The 5,693-nt window shown below is 40.1% G+C and overlaps 1 long non-coding RNA gene across 2 annotated transcripts; it reads right to left on the bottom strand.

The window, feature by feature from the left end:
• Positions 1-1,541: 1,541 nt before the first annotated feature.
• On the bottom strand, positions 1,542-3,686 carry LOC147377891 (uncharacterized). 2 transcript variants are annotated; one of them, XR_015142372.1, is made up of 2 exons: positions 3,485-3,686; positions 1,542-3,135 (listed from the first exon to the last, which is right to left on the bottom strand). It is a non-coding gene; the product is annotated as an uncharacterized LOC147377891 (long non-coding RNA). The 2 variants fall into 2 exon arrangements; XR_015142373.1 differs by having other exon boundaries at positions 3,520-3,686.
• Between the last annotated feature and the right edge of the window lie 2,007 nt (positions 3,687-5,693).

The raw sequence follows: 5,693 nt of genomic DNA, 5'->3' as shown, positions 1-5,693 counted from the left end.
ATGGCACCCCACTCCAGTACTCTTGCCTGGGAAATCCCATGGACGGAGGAGCCTGGGAGGCTACAGTCCATGGAGTCGCCAAGAGTCAGACACAACTGAGCGACTTCACTTTCATTTTTCGCTTTCATGCATTGGAGAAGGAAATGGCAACCCACTCCAGTGTTCTTGCCTGGAGAATCCCAGGGACAGAGGAGCCTGGTGGGCTTCCGTCTACGGGGTCCCACAGAGTTGGACACGACTGATGCAACTTAGCAGCAGTAGCAGCAGTAGAACATATATGAATATAAATACAAATATGTGTGTATATGTATTATTTATATTATCTTAAATTATAAATTTATATGGCTTTTCCTCCCCTTCCCCCATCCATATTTGTAACTTACTTTTCTCACAATGAGAAGCTTGGTTGTGAACAATTTATTAATTGCTTTCTTCTATATTACACTTCCCAAGTGGGTCTGAGGTAAAGAATCCACCTGACAATGCAGAAAATGTGGGTTTGATCCCTGGGTCAGCGAGGTTCCCTGGAGGAGGAAATGGCAACCCACTCCAGTATTCTTGCCTGAAAAATCCCATGGACAGAGAAGCCTGGCAGGCTACAGTCTGTGGGGTCATGAAGAGTCAGACACACTGAGCACACCCACATATTACACACAAAATAGTTTCAGTTACCACATCATATGTTTACCAACAAAAAATGTACTGTTTAACAGTTTTGCTTGTTTTTAGAATACATTTCACTAAAAAGGTGTAAAAACTAATTTCACTAAGAGTATACGGCCAGAGTACCATGTTCAAAAATTATTTAAATTATAAGCTCTGACTTTCATAATTGTCAACTGTTCATTTTCTTTTTTAATTTGATTTGATTTTTTGAACTGAAAAAACATTTTCATGATTCAAAAGTTATTCCCACAGAGCCTATATTGTGTAATTCATTCATTCATTAATTCACAATGAGGACCAGGTTTAGTTCTAGGCATTGAAACATAGCACTGAGTTGGGGAGCAAGATCTCTGCCTAGTTATGGATGGTCAACAGGAAACAAGGAAAGAAGTTGATTCCAGCAATTCTTACATTCAATGGAGAAAATCTGGATAAGTTGATAAGATAGAAACTAAGAATTGGAACAGAAAAAGCCTCTTCAGGTTGAAAAACTCAGAGATACCCTTTTGAAGTGGAGTAATCAGGCTTCCAAGCAGAGTAACTCAAAATACTCTAAGGCAACAGTGGTGAATGAGAGAAGAATAATGAGAGCAGTGAATGAGAGAAGGAGAGCCAGGAAACTGTCCTGATGCCTCAGGGAGGGATGGAAAGGCTGTGGTAGACACTTAAGGTTTTATTCTGACAGTCACAGGAAGCCAGATAAATTGTGAAAGCAGAGGGGTGTAAGATCTGGCTAATTTTGAAAGGTCACTCTAGTCACTATGTGAAGAACAGATCACAAGTGTGCAGAGGTGGAAATATGTAGGCTTAGGTTCAACAGCAGGAGGCCCCTGGCTCAGACTGAGGCAGTAACAGAAAAGACTGAGAAAAGTGGCTAGAGGCAGGATATATTTATTACAGAGTGTCCTGGAGAGGAAAAAAAAAACACATTATTTTGGCAATTTAATCAGAATGTTCTAGTTATAAGAAAATGAATTTTTTGTATTAAGATTTACGGAAGATAAATTTTAAAAGCTTTTCTGACTCGGAAACAATTATAAAGAATTTTTTTTTTCCTGCTCTGTACCATTTGGGAGAAAATTGGTGCCATGGTGTTTCATTGTGTATTTCCTACAAATAAGAATGTTCTCTTATATAACTGTAATGTAATCATCAAATGAGGAACTAATATCGCTTTACTATGATACTCCAATTCTCAGACACCATTTAAGTTTTGCCCCAATAACATTCTTCTGTACAGAAAATCCAAGTCAGAATTCCACGTTGGATCTAGTTGTCATATATCCACTGTGGTTGTTGTTCAGTTGCTAAGTCTTGTCTAACTCTATGCAACCCAATGGACTGCAGCACGCCAGGCTCCTCTGTCCTCATCTGTCTCCTGGAGTTTGCTCAGATTCATGTCCATTGAGTTGGTGATGCTAGCTAACCATCTCATCCTCCGTCATCCCGTCCCCTTCTCCTCCTGCCTTCAATCTTCCCCAGCATTAGGGTTTTTTCCAATGAGTTGGCTCTTTGCATCAGGTGGCCAAATTATTGGAGCTTCAACTTCAGCAACAGTCCTTCCAAAGGATATTCAGGGTTGATTTCTTTTAGGATTGACTGGTTTGATCTCCTTGAAGTCCAAGGGACTCTCAAAAGTCTTCTCCAACATCACAGTTCAAAAGCATCAATTCTTTGGCACTCAGGCTTTCTTTATGGTCCAACTCTCACGTTTATACATGACTACTGGAAAAACCGTAGCTTTGACTAGATGGACTTTTGTTGGTAAAGTAATATCTCTGCTTTTTAATATGCTGTCTAGGTTTGTCATAGATTTTCTTCCAAAGAGCAAGCATCTTTTAATTTCATGGCCGCAATCACCATCTGCAGTGATTTTAGAGCCCAAGAAAATGAAGTCTGTCACTGTTTCCACTGTTTCCCCATATTTGCCATGAAATGATGGGACCAAACACCATGATCTTAATTTTTTGAACGTTGAGTTTTAAGCCAGCTTTTTCATTCTACTCTTTTACCTTTGTCAGGAGTCTCTTTAGTTCCTCTTCGCTTTCTGCCATAAGGGTGGTATCATCTGCATATCTGAGGTTATTGATATTTCTCTTGGCAATCTAGATTCCATCTTGAGCTTTATCCAGCCTGGCATTTTGCATGATGTACTCTGCATATAAGTTAAATAAGCAGGGTGACAATATACAGCCTTTATGTACTCCTTTCCCAATTTGGAACCAGTCCATTGTTTCATGTTTGGTTCTAACTGTTGCTTCTTGACTTGCATACAGATTTCTCAGGAGGCAGGTAAAGTGGTCTGGTATTCCCATCTCTTTAAGAATTTTCCACAGTTTGTTCCAGTTTGCTCCAGCATAGAAACTCCCATTTATATGATAATTTTATATTTGAAAAGGATGCCAAGAACACTCCATGGGAAAAGGATAGTCTCTTCAATAAATGTTGTTGGTAAAACTAGACAATCACCTACAAAAGAATGAAATTAGACTTTTGTCACAAAAATTAACAAAAACTAATGGACTCAAGACTTAAATTCAAGACCTGAAATTATAACTTGTAGAAGAAAATAGGGAAACAGTTCCTTAATATTGGCTTTAGCAACAATTTTTTTAATATGACAGCAAAAGCACAAAAGCAAAAATAAACAAATAGAATTACATAAAACCCAAACTATTTCTGTACAGCAAAAGAAATAAAAATAAAAAGGCAACCTATGAAATAGGGGAAAATATCTGCAAATCATCTGTATGACAAGGAGTTAAATGTTGAAAATATGTAAGGAATGCACAAAAAGGTGAAAGTGAAAGTCACTCACTCATGTCTGACTCTTTGCAATCCTATGGACTGTACCTGCCAGGCTTCTCTGTCCATGGAATTCTCCAGGCAAGAATACTGGAGTGGGTTGCCATTCCTTGCTCCAGGGGATCTTCCCCACCCAGGGATCCAATCTGGGTCTCTCACATTGCAGGCAGATTCATTGCCATCCGAGCCACTGGGGAAGCCCTGAGCATTTGTTTACAAGTGAAAGTGAAACTTGATAACAAGAAAGCAAATCTATTTTAAGAATGACCAGAGAAACTGAATAGATATTTTCCTACAGATGTACAAATGACCAACATGTTCATGAAGAGATCTTCAACGTCACTAATCATCAGGGCAATGCAAATCAAAATCACAAGGAGACCACCTCACTGTTAGAATGGCTATCAATGAAAAGCTAAATGATAACTGTTGGCTAGAATGTGGAGAAAAGAGAACCTTGTGTACTATTTGTGAGAACAAATGGTGTTCTTAGATGCTTTTGATGACTATAAACTAATTATTTCATACAAAGTCCGTCAAAATAAGTTTGTCTGATGTTTTCTCATGATTAGATTTTCAGGTTTTGAGTTGTAGCATTAATATCATGAAAAAGAAGTCATTTGCTTTTCATTGCATTCTATCAGGAGGGGTGTAATTTTTATTTATCTAACTTCTAGTGCTACTTACATTAATCCTTCACTTCAGGTAGTATCTGCCAGACTTCTTTAGTGTAAATATAAGCTTACTATGGATGGAGAAATATAATCTCCATCCATGGGATTTTCCAGGCAAGAATACTGGAGCAGGTTGCCATTTCCTTCTCCAGGAGATCTTCCTGATCCAGGGATTGAACCCAATGTGTTTCCCTCATTATAGGCAGACGCTTTACCGTCTGAGCCACCAGGGAAGTAATAAATATAACACAAGCAGATAACTTCTTCAACTCACTTGGATTCTATCACCTAGCTCTAGAAAACCACCCATTCTCCATATGGGTGCCCTCCTCCTTACCTGTTTGGATTCCAACACCCTGTAATGGGTTAGTCTTGTATGGACACCAACTCAGACTTTGATACTCTAAACGAAGTCAGTGATGCTAATCCCTCCAGCTTCTTCAGCTGTGAGCACCATATCCAACTTGACCAGACTCCATCACTATGAGTCAGTCATTCCCACCCTCCAGATCATGTAGGCACTCTCCTCCCTTGGGGCTCCATATGGAGTTGACCTCTTCATGGACATCCTTCTGACTCAGCTTAGGGTTTACTTCCCCCCTCTGGACTACCATTCCTCATGAGAACACACTGGTCACACTGCTCAGGCTCCTCTAAAATGCCCTAGAGGGCTCTGTATTTGCATAGGTGCCTCTCCCCGCACTCAGGCTCCAGCACCCTGTTGTGGGTAGTTGTACATGGGGATATCCTCGTCTCCTTCTTAGGCTTTAGCAAGCTGCTCTGAGCCACCGTGGCTGCCACCTGCCCTAGAACACACAACTGCCTTGTTCGGCTTCACCTAATGCTGCTGCTGCTGCTAAGTCGCTTCAGTTGTGTCCGACTCTGTGCGACCCCATAGACGGCAGCCCACCAGGCTTCCCCGTCCCTGGGATTCTCCAGGCAAGAACACTGGAGTGGGTTGCCATTTCCTTCTCCAATGCATGAAAGTGAAAAAATAAAGTGAAGTCGCTCAGTCGTGTCCAACTCCTAGTGACTCCATGGACTGCAGCCCACCAGGTCCCTCCGTCCATGGGATTTTCCAGGCAGGAGTACTGGAGTGGGTTGCCATTGCCTTCTCTGGCTTCACCTAATAGTGCTCAGCTAAAATTGATCAGGAAGGAAAAAGGAGAGGGAAGGGAAGGGGAAGAATAAGAGAGAGAGAGAGAGTATTTTGGAAAAATATTCTGAAGCTGGGTAATATCACACAGAGAAGGGTGATTTAAAAAAATCACATCCTAGAACAATCGAGTTCACAATGATTCCAAGGCTAATAACATAGAACAAAATGTATGAAATTGAGGAGTATCATGATTTAACTGAGAAAAACCTCTGAAATTAAGCAAAAATCTTGGAGACAGTATATCTAATGCTTTCAATTAAACTTTAAAAGAGATTTTGTATAATTTAAAAAACACAATTTGCAAACTTTCAAAATAGTGTCTATTAAGCAATGAACATCTTTATTTTCTAACTAACGTGCTATGATTTTAAGAAAAAGTAGAAACACTT

Source organism: Bos grunniens, chromosome 2 (genome assembly GCF_055505025.1).
Source record: "Bos grunniens cultivar Pamir isolate PY7600 chromosome 2, Bosgru_T2T1.0, whole genome shotgun sequence".
NCBI lineage: Eukaryota > Metazoa > Chordata > Mammalia > Artiodactyla > Bovidae > Bos > Bos grunniens.
The sequence above is the reverse complement of the archived record's forward strand: the minus strand, read 5'-3'. Positions and strand labels throughout refer to the sequence as shown.